We start from the raw sequence: 15,942 nt of genomic DNA on the forward strand, positions 1-15,942 counted from the left end.
TTACACAGGGAGACCAAAATATTTGTGCGACTCCCTTTACTGCAGTGGTCTGGAACCAAACCCGCAATATCTCCGAGGAATGACTGTGTATTTTTTCTTCTTTCCTCTGCTCTATGAAAGGTTGCACACTCGGTACCAGTTCGGCATCTTGCTCTTATTTTCAGTAATGGTATAGTCTTTTTTTTTTTTTTTGGCTGCGCTGCACGGCACGTGGGATCTTAGTTCCCCAACCAGGGATTGAACCCATGCCCCCTGTATTGGGAGTGCGGAGTCTTAACCACTGGACCACCAGGAAGTCCCAGTAATGGCATAATCTTTAGCAAGTTATCTACCCTTCCAATTTATTCATCTGTAAAACGGGAAGAACACTGTGTGAGAATTAAACGGAATAATGTAAGGACAGAAGCAACGGAGTGACACGTGCAATACGATAAATGCTACCTCCACTTGGTCCCTACAGCCCCCCCTCGCTGCTGCTGCCCATAATCATAAGACAGCTACAACTCATATCAGACAAACGACCCTTTAGACCGTAGATTAAATGCTCACGGGAAATCAGGAGAGTACAGCAGATCATCCCAGATTAAATGGTCTACAGCTTTCTCCCTAAGGGAAATAAAAAGAAAGTTTTCAGTTAGTTATTAAACACAGTTTGAGTCAAATTTAAAAGGATTTCCACAGAGCCTGTGTACATGTACACTGGATTCTTTCACCTTCCAACAAAATCAAGGTTTCCAAATTCCCTTATGTATTTGAACACATTCTCTGGAGTATCCAGAAAAGTCTAAAAAGTGTTACTGGGACGAAAACTTTTTCTTTACCAACTTAGGGTGAAGTACTTGGGGGCCTGTGAATTAACAGACAGATTAATAGGAGCCAAGATTATTATACATGTAGGCAAGAGCATGCTGTAGGGAGTAAGGATTTATATACCAGCTTAATAGGATGGGGGTGGGGTGGGGAACAGTATTAAGGCCTCAGTGGGAAAGTATGGAAGGTTCTCCCAGGATGTATTTACGCAGTTCCTTGGCAGGTCCTGATGCAAGAGAGGGCTTACAGCAGCTGAATACTTAGAAAGACCTGCTTTACTTATCAAAGGGAAGTTCAGAGAAAATTTTTTGGTTTTTTAGTGTTTTTTTTTTCCCAGCAGCTGCTGTTTGTTCAGATGGTCTCAGTTTCAATAGTCATTATGCCATTTTGGTGAGGTTAGTCCCTTCATTTCCCTGTTATAACCTATCATGAAGTTTCACAGGCAAGGAGCTGGGGAGATTGCTGTGGGGACACATGGATTAGATGTCGGGAGGTAAGAGATCTGCGAACAAAAACACAAGATAACAAGGATGAATAAGCATTAAAGGGCAACTCCCAACACACAGCCCCATCTTTCACTGAACCAGCCTCTTATTCTCGAGGTCAGTCCAATTAATTCTTGCTTCACTCATTTTATGTACGATGTCAACCCGTTCTTTTATACGGTTCAAACCATCCTGTACTTCTTTTGATTTATTTACACACGAGCAGCACTGTCTGCCAATGACGGCACAGTGTTCCCTGTTGGGCAGCCTGTGTAGCCAGGAGACGGCGATTTCAGAGCACAGAGGTGAAACTGCTAACCCCTGACGGACGTGCTTTCAAGGTCTGCAGGGTGCCAGTGAATCCTTGTTCCATGACTTTGGAAACGTTCAGAATTGCTTCTTCCAGATCAGAAGTTTTCAAGCTTGGAAAAAGGGTCCTTACTGAATCAGTATTGCGATACATGAGTGGCTTGCCTACAATGTCTGGCTGGATGCGTCTACGTGGTGCTACTGCATGCCTGAAGGAGCCCAGGTTTATAATCCGGCTAGCATTTAAAGTGGGATAACTAGTGAGGGAAGGTGCCAGGTAGCCGAGTCCACAACGCCCTGACCATTTAGGTGGGAACCCTTTATATACCTTATTGCCACACAAAATACACAGACCAGAGGTGTTCACAAACAAGGTCAGAGTGGAACCTGTGACCCACCAGGATGGAGTTCGGTGTCCATGGTGGCCTTTGTCATTAGTTATGTTGGCATCTGTATATCTCCATTTCCCATGTGCCTCTGTCAGGCTGTAAGAGCAAAACAGGCTACGAAATATCGGGTAAGAGGAGACCTTCAGTCTGGTTTTAGCAGCTACCGAGAAAGTTAATTCCAGAATTTTGGTCAACCCATTTGTGGCCTGGGGTATCAGGCAGACCAACCAGGGGAACAGCTGAGCTGTTCCAGGTCCTATTTGTGTGGCCTGCAGGCCAGGAATACTGTCCAGTGACTACGCAAACATTTGTATCATTATAATAACCAGTCTGGAACTCATTTATAACGTCTTTGGAATCAAACCAGTGTTTGATTACAGTATTGTTTTGGTATGTTACCTAGGAAGGGTCCAGTGCCGTTTTTATTTTCAATGCAAAGAGAAAATTTTCCCTCCAATACCCTCACCTGAGTGAAGGACAGACCTCAAGCCTCCATGGGGGTTCCCCAATGCCAAGTCACTCTGCCGCAGGAGGAAGCAGAGTGCCTTCCATACATCCGCTGTCCAGAATGGGTCCACCAGGTGCTTGCACTGGCAGGGACAAAACCTAGTTCAGGTTCTGGTGCGTTATTTAGACGCTGACATAACCAGCAATTAGACTGATTAGTTAAGATGGCCAGGGTCTGAAAGATTGGTGTGAGTGGGTGTTGTGGCCATGCTCTAACTGTTGAAAAAGCAGTAAGAATTCGCTGAAGCAAGACATAGTCTGAAAGGGAGCCCGCCGTGGGGGAACAGAGGGAGGATAGGTTTAGACAAGCAACCTCCAGTCAGTCCTTCTGTAACTGAAAGAGGAAGGGTTTTGTTTAAATTTCTATGTCAGAAAATTTTGCAGGTCAGGCAGAGGTTGCAAGGGAAGATAAACGGAGACAAAATTCTTGATCAGAGATCTTGGGTAAAGCTGTCTACTCTGTGGTGTCGTCTGCTTCTGGAGCCTGAGTAAGCTCTTGAAATCCTCAATTTGAGGTCACGCATAGGGATGGCCTTCTAATTGTCCTGGGGGCGGGGTGATGACATGGATCTAGCTTGGTATCGCATGTGAATCCAGGAGGACTTTTATTCTGATGACAGGGTAGATGGTTAGCAGTACTTCCTAAGGCCTCTCCTAGCAAGGTGACAATGTACGTTTTCTTCTAAAAATGTTGATGTGTACTCATCTCCTGGAAGAAAGGGATGGCAAGGCCTGTCAGTGAGGACCATGCTTTTTTTCACCTGTTGATGAGACGCACCAAGTATAGACGGTCTTGTATATAACTAGTTAGAGTACTGAATTGTTCACTCAAGTCCCCACGTTGCTTGCCCAATCCAGGAATGGAAGGTTTAGAGATGCCAGCTGGCACTGGGGTGACTAAAAACCATTTCAGAAGGGATCCATTTGGAGTATCCTGGATCTGTATAAGGGCCAGGGATAATGCTTCTAGCCATATAAGTCTAGTTTCTAGATAGATTTTTTTTCCCCTCTGGCATTCTTTTTTATGTCTACATTTTAAGGTCTTCCTTCCCCTGAGGATAAGGGATGGTAGGGAGTATGAAATGTTAACGAATATCCTCTCAGAGTCTTTGTGAGCGAGTGATTTGTTTCTGCTGTAAAGTGAGTTCCTTGGACAAACTAATGGTTACCAGTGGAGGCGGGGGGGAGGCAGTATAGGGGTGGAGGACTGGAGGGTACAAACTATTGGGTTTGTAGGCTACAAGGATATACTGCACAACACGGGGAATACAGCCAATATTTTGCAACAACTGTAAATGGACTGTAACCTTTAAAAATTGTATGCAAAATTTAAAAATTAAAAAAAAAAGTTCCTTCGTCAGATTCAGTTCATAAAGAAATGCCAAAACAAGGAATAATCCAAGGTACTAGTTTGTTACAACTGTTGTGGCATCAGTATGTCTAGCTGGCTAGCACAGACCATCCACTAAACATGCAGACAATAACTCAACAGTGAAAAGAGCCTAGGGCTGGAGGTAAGTCTAAAAGTCCACCTGGAGTGCCATAAAGGACAGTGTGGGTCTTGGAAGACTCCCTGAGCTACACTGGTTCCCTCCAGAAACTTGGTAAGATTTATAGGTGGTACACTGGGAAATAATAAGTACCAGTACCTGCAGAGGTCAAGAATCTGTGGAACTGCCAAAGTGTGCTAACAGCCTGACAGACTCTAAAGGCTCATCTAGTCGGTATAAATGTCTGTAGCTTTCCCTTTTGCCAATGTATCAGCTCTAGGAAGAGCTATGAGTTTTGTAGCTTGGGCTGATTTTCTAGTGGGCAGCATGCGGCAAATGTTTGCTCTGGGATCGTCAGCTTCCCTGAAAATTTTGTTTACAAGAGCCATCACATAGAAGAGCATGTCTGGCTTGCTAAAGGACATGTCCAAGAGGTCTTCTTGTGGTTCAGAAATCATCTAGATGGTTGTAAGGTAACCATGTGGAATGGCTCTTTATCATGAGGGGTTTAAGAGTATTAGGTACAAGGTGAGGTACAAGATGATGGAGGGGTAATTAACGGGCTTGTTCATAGGTGGTCTGTCATTGAGTAGAGAGGTGTTGTGTTTTATGGACTTGTAAGAACTGATACAGCATGGGAACAAAAAGGTGAAAAGGGGAAACTTGTGTAAGGCTACTGGCTTGTGAATCAGGGTGGCAGCCAAGTTAATGTACTTAGGCACAGGGGCATGTCTGATCCCATAGGATCCCAACTGACATGAGAAATATTCTATGGGGTGTATGTGAAAGGGAAAAGGTTGTCCTGGAATACCTGCATCTATCCCACTCTTCTCATGGCAATATAGGTGGAAAGGTTTGTCAAAACTGAGTAATCTGAGGGCTAGGAGATGGACAATGTGAATTTCAATGCTTCAGTAAAGGATTCTGTGGTGTATCTGGGAGGAAGGCATATAAGGGTTTGGCAGGGGCAGCGAAGTTGGTAATCCACTGGTGGCAAGAGCCAGCTACCCACAAAGATTTGCATAATCGTTCATCTTTGGGAGAGGGATGGACAAAATTGAGTCAAAGCATTTGGGGTGAGTTTTTGCATACCCTGAGATATTTCATGACAGGAGGAGGTAACTCTCGTTTCTACCCAGTGAAATGTGACTCTGGAGGTTTTATGACCTTTGTCAGCTGGTGCATTTAGATGTTCTCAACTTATAGTCTTTATATCATTCTAGCGGGTTGTCCCTGCCTTCAATGACAAATACCAACACTTGTACTATCAATGCTAAGGTTAAGTTTGAATCCATCGCTTCTGCTTGGAGCTGTGTAAAAATATCACAAAGGTGCTCGCAATGAAAGGAAATTTTCTTCTGGTTCAGCTGTGACTCCAGACAGGCTCCAAAGAGGAGTTCTACAATCTCTTCTCTGGGTTTTATGGAGACTTTCTTTACCCTTCTGTGTTAGCCTCTTAAGGCACTGCGTCAACCTTAAAAGGGCACAAGAAAGGGCGATCTGGGTTTTTCACAGGGTCCTCTACGATTTCCTGCGTTCCTCTCTCGTCAACGTTCGTGGACCTCAGCAGTTTCTTTAACCGAGTCTGAAAACCCACTAGAAGCAGCTGTTCTGCTTGTGAACGTCCGTTTCCTTTGTTAAAGGAGAGCCGGAAACACGTGCTTGGGAATCCTCCAGTAGTCACTGACCACGTGCTCGAGCCCGCGTCATTTCATTTCCCTCAAAGACAAGCACATACCTGCGCTTAGAACTCAGGCCGCTGCACCCGCAGTCGTTGGAGACAGACACCCCAGGCTCACGGTCGGTCCGAGACCCGCTGTTGCCGCCGCAGGCTGGGCCTGGCCCGAACCCGCTGCAAAGTAGCCGCGGCTGCGCCCTGGGGAAGCAAAGCCTAAACTTGTTACCACGCGCGGGCCAGCAGGCCGGGAAGCCTCCGGGAGGCTGGGCGCAGTGTGTGTGCTTCGCGCGGCCCCGGGACGGGCACTGCCGTCCCCTCCCTCCCACCCCTCCCCGGACCGCCGAGGGCTGCTCTACTCCTGCGTTCTGGCCGCCGGGAGCAGCGGAGCTCCGGGTGGGCAAAGCTCGAGGGGACGCGAGGCAAGCCCAGCCCCACCCGGGCCCGCGGACCGGCCGGGAACCCTCCCCGCCGCAAGAGACCGCAGACTAGGGTAACACTCACCGCCCAACTCCGGGGGACAAAGAGACCCACGACCCGCGGAGACCCAGCAGGTGGGGCGGGACCTGGAGGAGGGCTGCGGGGCGGGCAGCCAACCCCCGGGACGGTTGGGGAGGGGGCAGGACGGGAGGAGGGCCGTGGTGTAGGCAACCAATCCCAGGGAAGTTTCTGGCCGAGAGGGGCGGGGCCCCCGGCCTTTCGACTTTGGCTGCGGCGGGAGAGCTAGCTGACTGAGCCGAGCGTGCTTTTTGGAGCCACAGGGAGTCCGCGCGCGGAAACCGGATTTATCTGGCGCTTCCCCAGGCCTTAGCCCTCGTGCATCTGGTTCTCCCAGGCCAACGTTCCTTCCACAAGAACTCTCCTAGCGAGGCCTTCTCCTGTATCCTCTCCTCAGGTTAGCGCCTGGTCCAGGGCTCCCGGTCACACAACCCCCTAGAATGCAGAGCTGCTCGTTCCTATGCCACAGTTTAATTTGAGTGCCTACTACGTGCCATGCACCCTTCTAGTCTTTAAAAAGGCGAAACAAAGGCCTTTGATATTCTAGTGGAGAACAAAAACAGAATCAAGATGTAAAAATAAAATGTCGTAGGGTAATAAGTGATAAGGAGAAAAACCTAAGTATTTTATTACAACTTGGAAAACTAAAGAGACAGTAGTCTTTGCTGTGAACAAATGCCCCTTATGGCACTAAGAAACAAAGAAGCAAAACTTATCATGACTAGCGTTACTGTGCTGCTTTGGAAAATATATTTCACTGTAGAAATAACTAAATATGATGGAAGGCTCTTTACCAGAGATCCCGAGTAGGGTACTATTTGGATCCATATCGCAGAGGGGACCAAGATGGACAAGGACAATGGCCCTGGGCTGCGGGACACATGGTCCACAGTCCTGGTGGCAGTCACTAGTGAGAGGCTGCTTGGGAAGGAGGCTAACTGTCATGGGGATGGGATAGTGGTCTTCAAACCCTTCAGATTCCCAGGTCTCCTCTCCCAGCCCTGAATAGGCCTGCAGCCTGCTTTATCCTTCCCAGTGTTCTCTCAGCTGGGGGGAACCCTTCCCCCAGAGCAGCACCAATCCCACTGCTCTGGTCTGGGCTCCAGTCCTATTGGCTTCCTCAGCCCTCCCAGGCTATTTATTTTTTATCTCCTGCCTCTTCAAATTTCTCTCTCTTTTGCTCTTCAGTCTGGCTCAAGAAATGGGTGTAACCACTATTCACACTGCCCTTTGCTTATGCTGATTCACTGCCCCATTTATAACTCTGTTTATTTCATTGATGTCTCTTTTCCTCCCTCTCCCTTCTAAATTACCTTTTATTTTCCCCAAGCTATTTTTACCTTCCAAAACATGTGTGTTTTCACAGTACAGCTGAGTAAAGCCAGAGGTGAGGGGAACAGTGATTGTGAAATAAAGTGGAAAGACAGAAATGCTCAGTCCTTGGAAGGAATTGCCTCCTGTTGGGCTGTGTTTATTCATTTATAGAACTCATGTGTATTGAGAACTACCATATGCCAAGCCCTGTGGTAGACCTAGAGGTACACAGATAGTAAGAAAAAGAAAAACAAACAGAACAAATCATGGACCTTGCCCATGTGGAACTTTTAGTCTAGTGGGTAAAACATATTAATACAAGAATCACATTTTTAAAATGTGAAATTACCACTTAAGAGCTAAGATGGAGGTCAGAGACTCAGCTGTGAGGTTGAGGAAGGGGTGATTAAGCAGAAAATTGAAGATGAGTTTATGAGGCAAAGCAGAGGAGCCTGGGGTTTAGTTCCACGTAGAGGGAAGAGCATGTGCAGAGTGTGGGCTCCAGGAAGGAGCTCAGTGCATTGATGGGAATGTACGAAGGCTGCTGTGATTTCTGCACAAAGAGCCAAGGGATGGGGATGGAGAGAGATGCAGGATAGGCATGATATAAACTGGGCTTGGGGGTAGGGGACTGGGGTGTGGAGGGTGGGCTTATCTGGAGGTGCTGGTGGCTGCCAGAACTTGTAGACCACAAAATTGCCCATATATTAATGCTCATTAACAATGTGTTGTATACATGCAGGTCAGTAAAAGTTGATGTTTGCAAGGCTGGCATGTGTTCAGGCCAGCATGTTGAAGACAGTAAGAGCTAACCTTTATTGCCCACTTACTACATGCTCTGAACTCCTTAAACTGCTCTACACAGATTAGCTTATTTACTCCTTTCAGCCACCTACTGGGTACACGATTTCTCATTTTGTACCAGAGGACCCACATATTGCTAATATTTTTTGAGGGCTGTTCTCCTGCCACTCTAATAGTTTAGGTGGCTGGTAAACATATTAGGAATTGTGAGCACATCCAAACAGTGGGTCAGGTTCCTCCCCAACACGTGTACACAAACATAACCTTAGGGAAGGAAACTGAAATCATAGCTGCAATGGCCAAATGGTGGACACAGGATGGCAGCATGGAATTCTCAATTTCTGTAACTTTGAAGGTGCTTTTCCCTAAGAGTGATTGTGGAATTTCAATTAGAACTCTGAGAAAATCTAGAATTATGTTGATAGCCATATTAGAAGTTGCATGTTGACCAGCTGAACCTGAACAATGGTACTTGCTGTCCTATAGTATTTGATTATACTGGATTTTAAATATTGCTTTTTCTTAAAAAAAAAGTGCTCTTTAAAATAATTACATGTTATCCATGAGAAACGGAGTATTGCCTGCCTTGTCAGTAAACAAAGGATGTCACAGTCATCAGCGATTGCAGCCGAAGCTGAAGGTAACCTGGTGAGCCCCAAGGGAACTCAAGAAGGAAAAGAATACCTGCCATCTAGCAGCCATCAGACTGCAGCCACTCCCTATGGTGAGTCCTGAGGAAACACCGATGTGAAAACACTGGATACTGGCCCGGAGAGTTGAGGTGCATATCAAAGGAATGATTTCAGTGAGCCCAGATTCTTGCATCTTCCTATGCATAGAAAAGCGCTAAATTCCTTAACTTGAGATATCTGGTTTTCTTTAATTTACAATAATCTTTTGACATTCAGACTACCTGCCCTTTGTTGCAAAACTCCTATATGTCCCGGCCCTTACCTCGCCTCCTTGGAGCAGTTCTCTCAGGGTTACTTGAGATGCTGCTACCTCCCGGGCTTGAAGTCCTAAAAATTTCCACCAAATAATACATAACTCTCAACTTTTAGGTTGTGAATATATATTTTTAGTCAACATCCATTATGCTTAGCATCCAATGTACTCTATGAAAGTAGTATATAAATTATATTTGGCCAGTTAAACTAATTAGCATAAGGTATCCAATTGAAAGTACAGCAAAAAATGGACTATTTAATTCTATTAAAGAAAATGGAGTGAAGAGCCAGACCTGCTTCTTCAGTAGCACAATTTAATGAGACTGCTTCAGATGAGTCCTGTTCTACATCAGAAAAGGAACACAAATCCCTCCAGCTTCTATTTCTGGCTCTACCACACACAGGCTTTGCTATTATACCCAGAGCAAGATGGAACCTGCTTTTTTTCCATCTGCAAAATGTAGGCAATGCTTTTAGCCTTTTTCACAGGAGGGGCAGGATTAATGAGAGCCACAAATGACCTTGGCCTGTTTTGTAACCGCAGATACCTTTTTATTGCTATATTTTCATGAAAAATGAAAATCTGCTGGATTTTTTTTTCTGACGAGTTAATATTAGGCTAAAACTTTAAAGTCTGGAATATGTACTTTATCAGCTGCTCTTTAAAATTCCAGTATCCAAATTTTAAAAAAAAGGAGAATAAGATAAATCTTTCAAGTGATAATCAAAACAGTAGGAAGTGAAAGGGTTGCCTTATAAATTGAAGTCTATTTGTTTTTTCAAAACTGTTATTTTCAGTAAGATTAGTAAGACTGAAATACATTATTAAAGCCATGTTGAATGAGGCTAGCTTGCTGGAAAAAACATGCCAGAAGTAAGTTGGCGTGTCAGGATATGGTCCACGTGTTTACATGTCAAGCCAGTTGAGAAGTTTGTGATAATGTGCTTTAGAATGATTGTTGATCACTCTGAGATCTTTCCATCAATCCCAATATGATGCCGCAGGCCTGGGATTGATGGTACATGAAGGAAGAAAAATTCTTAAACGTGGTGCTTTTGCAGAGCTCTGACTAGTCAGAGAGTATCTTTTCCATCCTAGGCAATGGTTACTGGTCTACATCACTGTAGGAGAACGCAGTCCTTATTTCAGCAATTAGGTCAGATACACATTATGATTTACTTGTTTCTGAAAGACAGAATCTAGGTCAGAATCATAAGGAACGAAATCAACTATTTCAAAATACATAGCTGGTTAGTGGGAAGTGCTTAATTCCCTATGCCTATAGGTTCCAGGTGGAGGTATTTCTAGTAGAATAACATGCTTGTCTGTCTCTGCTCCCTTCCTTCCTCTTCCCCAGGGAAGGAAGGGCTTCTCTCCTGGATGAGTTTGAAGGAGGAGCAGAGCAGGAAGGGGCAGCCTCTCCCTACCTCCGGGGCTCTGAGACCAGCTGAGCTGCAGTTGCTGATGTGAATTCTGTTTACTGCAACTGAGTCCATGTAACATATTTGCTTTGTGCTTCTGGCCATGCTATTATTAATGTTTGTTATCTGGACTCTGAGATGAATTTTACACAATGAAGAAAATGAATCCATATTCATAAAATTCTCCCATATCAAGTCTTATCTTATTTCAGAAACTCAGGGGAGAAATCACCCGTTTTATAGATGCCAGAACCCAGATGAAATGTAAAATAATGGATATTCTGTCTTTTGCTTGTGTTCACAGTCTTCCGTATTCTTCATGGCAGTGGCTGTAGAAGTATAGAGGGAATGGGAAAAGTGCAACATTTTTACATATACTTTTCCTACTTTAATTTTAACTAAGACTGTGGGCTGTACGAGGCCATCTCCTTAGATCTAACATAGTAGCTAACACACACTTGAAGCTCAACACATATTTGTTGACTGAATGAATTATTAAATTCAGGGCATTTTAATTGAAAATGTTTAAAAACCATTTTAAGGTATTTCATAATGCCCTTAATCAAATTCAATAATAGACTACTTACAGGTAATCTGATCCAGCCTGAGGGTCTTACCAAGCTCCTTTTTGGGCAGACCCATCATGAAGGTCATGAGTGTACACAACTGAGGAAGCTTTTAAGCATTTATCACACAAAGGAGGGAACTACCACATTACCATAGACCTCACATAAATAATACAGAAATACAGAATTCTAGCCAAACACTTCTGGATGGGAAGAGTTAAAAAGGATAGCATTACAAGGAAAATGATATCAGCCCTCTGGGGCCTGAAGCTCTAGCGTGTGCCCAGTAACGGCTGTCATTCATCATCTACCTCAACTTAGCCTGTGCCTCATGAGCCCCTTTCTACTTACTAAGTGTACTTCCTCTGCCTCCCTCTGACCTTTCTACATCACATCCTCCAACTGCCTGTCCTTGCTCCAGATGACATATACCGCTAGGGGTTCTCCTTCTCCTTCCCCAGACTCCTGGGGACTCTCATTTTCAGCCTCATGGGTGAAGGGTGCTCTCACTTCCATTTATGCACTTAATTGGGCAACAGGCACTAACTGAGCACCAGCTGTGTTGAGCACCGGGCTACGTGCCTGGGATACAAAGATGATCCAAACATAGTCCTGGTTCTCCAAGAGTTCATGGATGATGGTCAGACAGTAAGTGATGTGGTCGAGGTAGCACCGGGCACTGTGGAGACAGAAATGAGACACAAAACCAGCCCCAGAAGAGTTCCAGGAGCAGGGCCTCCTTCCTCAGGTTGCCATGTCCCAGAAGAGATGGAGGTGGAGGTAGGCTTGAGAATTTTTTTTTTATTTTTAAATTTCTATTTTTTTTTTTACAGTAGGTCCTTGTTGGTTATCTATTTTAAAAATAGCAGTGTGGGGCTTCCCTGGTGGCGCAGTGGTTGAGAGTCCCCCTGCCGATGCAGGGGATACGGGTTCGTGCCCCGGTCCGGGAAGATCCCACATGCCGTGGAGCGGCTGGGCCCGTGAGCCATGGCCGCTGAGCCTGTGCGTCCGGAGCCTGTGCTCCGCAACGGGAGAGGCCACAACAGTGAGAGGCCCACGTACCGCAAAAAAAAAAAAAAAAAAAAAATAGCAGTGTGTACATGTCAGTTCCATGCTCCCTAACTATCCCTCCCCCCAACTATTCCCTCCCCACCCCGGTAACCATTAGTAACCATAAGTTGGTTCTCTAAGTCTGCTTCTATTTTGTAAATAAGTTCACTTGTATAATTTTTTTTTTTAGATTCCACATATTAGCAATATCATATGATCTTTGTCTTTCTCTGATTTGCTTCATTTAGTATGATAATCTCCAGGTCCATCTATGTTGCTGCAAATGGCATTATTTCATTCTTTTTAATGGCTGAGTAGTATTCCATTGTATATATGTACCACATCTTCTTTATCCATTCCTCTGTCAATGGACATTTAGGTTGCTTCCATGTCCTGGCTATTGTAAACAGTGCTGCAATGAACATTGGGGTGCATGTATCTTTTTGAACCATGGTTTTCTCTGGATATATGCCCAGGAGTGGGATTGCTGGATCATATGGTAGCTCTGTTTTTAGTTTTTTAAGGAACCTCCATACTGTTCTCCATAGTGGCTGTACCAATTTATATTCCTACCAATAGTGTAGGAGGGTTCCCTTTTCTCCACACCCTCTTCAGCATTTATTGTTTGTAGATTTTTTGATGATGGCCATTCTGACTTGAGACTTGACAATTTTGAACAAGTTCCAGATCCAGAACAAAAGGCTTTGTGAAGCTGAGTTTGTGCTCAGACGAAGAGGAATAGTTAGATGTGGGCTCAGCAGAGGAAGGAAAGCAAAGTTCTGCAGACGTTACAGAAAATGTCAGTTTAGATTTGGGGGCTTAGAAACAGCACTCATCCCTCTTTTTGATGGGGCCTTATTGGCACTTTTTTAAAGTTGGGGTTAGAGAATCAGGGCTAAGGCATAAAAAGGGTCCATTTACTAAAATTCTTATAATACATCAGGAAAAATTATGTGTGTGCTGTAGGTATTTTACTGCCATTTTAGAGGAGGTTTATGGTTTCTTAACAAGCTTCATTCATTATAACGTGCATACTTGTATAGACAAGTTGAGGAGAAAGCTTAATTGACATTAATCCCAAAGGTGTTGATGGGAAGGGCTTTTTTTGTTTGTTTGGTTGTCTTTGAAGTGAAGATCAGAGGTGATTCTTTGTCACCCACAAAACTTTGATGTTTCCCTGCCCTAATGCTCACAGTCAGGATGTAAACACAAATATACACTGGCAACATCCACAATCACTTTAGGACTAGGTGAGAAATTTGTTAAGGAAAATATTTGTTACTGCTCAATGTGGCTTTGAAATGTTCCTGGGCCCCCTGGAGGGAAAGCTAGTTCTAGAACAGAAGTATTAACATCCATTAACAAACAAAGTCTACGTAAAAAGCCAGTTTAACACGCTGCAAATGAATGTATCAAAATGGCAAAGAAAAAATAAAAAGGTTGGTGGGGGGATGGGGGGGACACTTGCTTTAGTACAGCTGGAGTGGGAGTGGATATGGATGTGAGTCTGACTGAGTTTTGGAGCCGGACAGGCTCAGCTTTGAATCCTGGCTCTGTTATTTGCTAGCTGTGTGCCTTCAAGCAAATTACATCTTCTCAGCTTCCTCATAAATAAAATGGAGATAATGATATTGCTGTTAGGATTAACTGCAATTACATAGTTAAGGTGCCTAATATATAAGTACATGCTCAAAATGGTAGATATGTTGATCCTGAGCAAAACAGTCATTTCACAAAATTTTAACTGATGTCTTAAAGGATATGGTATGAATTTTAAGTGTACTAAATGCCCTACCTTGCCAGCTCTTCATGGTATGATATTGGCTTATGTGTTTCATTGTTGCCATGGATGCTGAAGATGCCAGAGAGGATTCATCAAAGGATATGGATGAAACCTGGTAGAGAACCTGAGGACCAATTTATTCACACACATAACTACAATTATTCCATATGTTGTATTAACACAAGCATCGATGAGTTCTGGTTATATCTGGCTGTCTCTTACAAATATTATCCTCTGCTTAATTTATAACCTGATATACCTAGGTGGAAGTAGTACTTTTGTTAGGTAGTTAGACATTAGCAGCAAGGAGGTGACAGTGGTGAGAAAACCAAGACGAAATCAAGTCACACACGCAGTCATCTGGGGACTCTCCCTTGACACCACCCAGACAGGTAAAACTATGGTCGTGTGGGGGGCAGTTTATCCTGATAATAGAGGGGCACAGGAACACAAGGGAAGGTCCCCCGGCTGCGCATGCCCAGACCAGACAGGCGTATAACCTATAGTAAACCCAAACTCATTATACCATAATTATAAAAAATCTACATGTGGTTTTGCCGCCCCACCCCCACCCCGTGGGCGTTTCTTAGCGATCCAAGGGTGAGAGCATGCGCAGCAGTAAACTTGTTACATAGCTCGGGACTGTCAATCAAATAATGATCCCCTGTCACTCACCCCCGCCTCCCTGCAAAATGCTCCTTAAAAGCACCCTTAAGCGTGTATAGGAATGCTGTTTTCCATTCGCAGAAACAGCCCGCTCTCTCTCCCTCTGAGAGTGTACCTCTGGGTCGATAAAATTTGCTTTGGCCTTGCTTCACTTCGCTGAAACAGCCCGCTCTCAGAAACAGCCTACTCACTCTCTCTCTCTCCCCCCTTCCCCTCCTCCCCCTCCCTTCCTCTTCCTCCCGCCTTCTCTCTCCCCCTCCCAGAGTGTACCTATGCTTAAATAAACTTTGCTTTGTGCTTAAGCTTAACGGGGTAGTTTGCAATTCTTTGCTTACTATCGTGAACCGAGATTGCTGGTCCGGGCCTTCCGTTGACCTCCTCGGTTCAAGCTATTTTGTTATAACGTACGTCCACCCCGTGACACTGCTCTTACCGTCCACCCCGTGACACTGCTCTTACCGTCCACCCCGTGACACTGCTCTTACCGTGAGTCGAATCCGCAACGGTACGTTTGGGCCACGGCCTAGTAGCTCCCCCGGCTTCCTGATCAGAGGTATGTTTGCGACGCCTACTTTGCGGCTTCCCCGCGCCTGCTTTGCAGCTTCCCGCAGCCTGCTTTACGGCTTTCCCCGCTTTCACGTTCGCTAAAGGTAGGATTACGCCCGCCGGCTGAGTGGCACCTTCCCGGGGTTTCGTCCATTTGCATGACAGTTGCCCCGCCTGTCTTACATGCCTCTGCTCCTTGCCTCATTCACCTGAGAAGGGACTACTCTGTCGCTGCTAACGTGAAATGGCCCTAATGCTGTTTTATTTTCCTACAACTCTCCTTCCCGGCCTCTCGCTTGCGTCCTTCACCACTGCCGGCAGCAACGGTGGACGAATTGCCACCTTCTGACTCTGTTAAGTGTTTACACCTCTCCTGTCAAACCGACCTCCTGATCAGCTTCCTTGAATCACGGCTATAGAGAAGGCTTCACACCTCTCTCTGGATCAGCTTACTAGACCTCCTAATCATTTTTTCTGTCACTGACTGGAACCGAGATCAACAGTGGGACTCAGGGAGGTCTTTTTCCCACTTTCATTTCGGGGCCCTTTTTTCCGTTTCTGAGACTCGAAGGAGCTTTCTTCTGTGGATAGGTCAGGCTGATGGCCGCCCCAAACACCCAATCTGTTATGTTTGTGAGGACTTCCAGCAGTTCCATACACCACTTTTTGGCCAGACTGCTC

At 45.1% G+C, this 15,942-nt stretch overlaps 1 long non-coding RNA gene and 1 other non-coding gene across 7 annotated transcripts; both read right to left on the reverse strand.

Moving 5' to 3' along the window:
- Positions 1 to 315: 315 nt before the first annotated feature.
- LOC141278784 (uncharacterized) lies at positions 316 to 15,374 on the reverse strand. Of its 6 annotated transcripts, none has more exons than XR_012332004.1 (6): positions 15,201 to 15,374; positions 14,062 to 14,173; positions 9,236 to 9,300; positions 5,729 to 5,866; positions 2,460 to 2,583; positions 316 to 606 (listed from the first exon to the last, which is right to left on the reverse strand). It is a non-coding gene; the product is annotated as an uncharacterized lncRNA (long non-coding RNA). The 6 variants fall into 6 exon arrangements; XR_012332002.1 differs by having other exon boundaries at positions 2,460 to 3,209; XR_012332000.1 differs by lacking the exon at positions 2,460 to 2,583 and having other exon boundaries at positions 6,170 to 9,300.
- LOC117312490 (small nucleolar RNA SNORA26) lies at positions 5,356 to 5,477 on the reverse strand. Its single transcript, XR_004526818.1, has one exon. It is a non-coding gene; the product is annotated as a small nucleolar RNA SNORA26 (small nucleolar RNA).
- Positions 15,375 to 15,942: the final 568 nt, after the last annotated feature.

The sequence above is a fragment of the Tursiops truncatus genome, chromosome 5 (genome assembly GCF_011762595.2).
Source record: "Tursiops truncatus isolate mTurTru1 chromosome 5, mTurTru1.mat.Y, whole genome shotgun sequence".
In the NCBI taxonomy this organism is placed as follows: Eukaryota; Metazoa; Chordata; class Mammalia; order Artiodactyla; family Delphinidae; genus Tursiops; species Tursiops truncatus.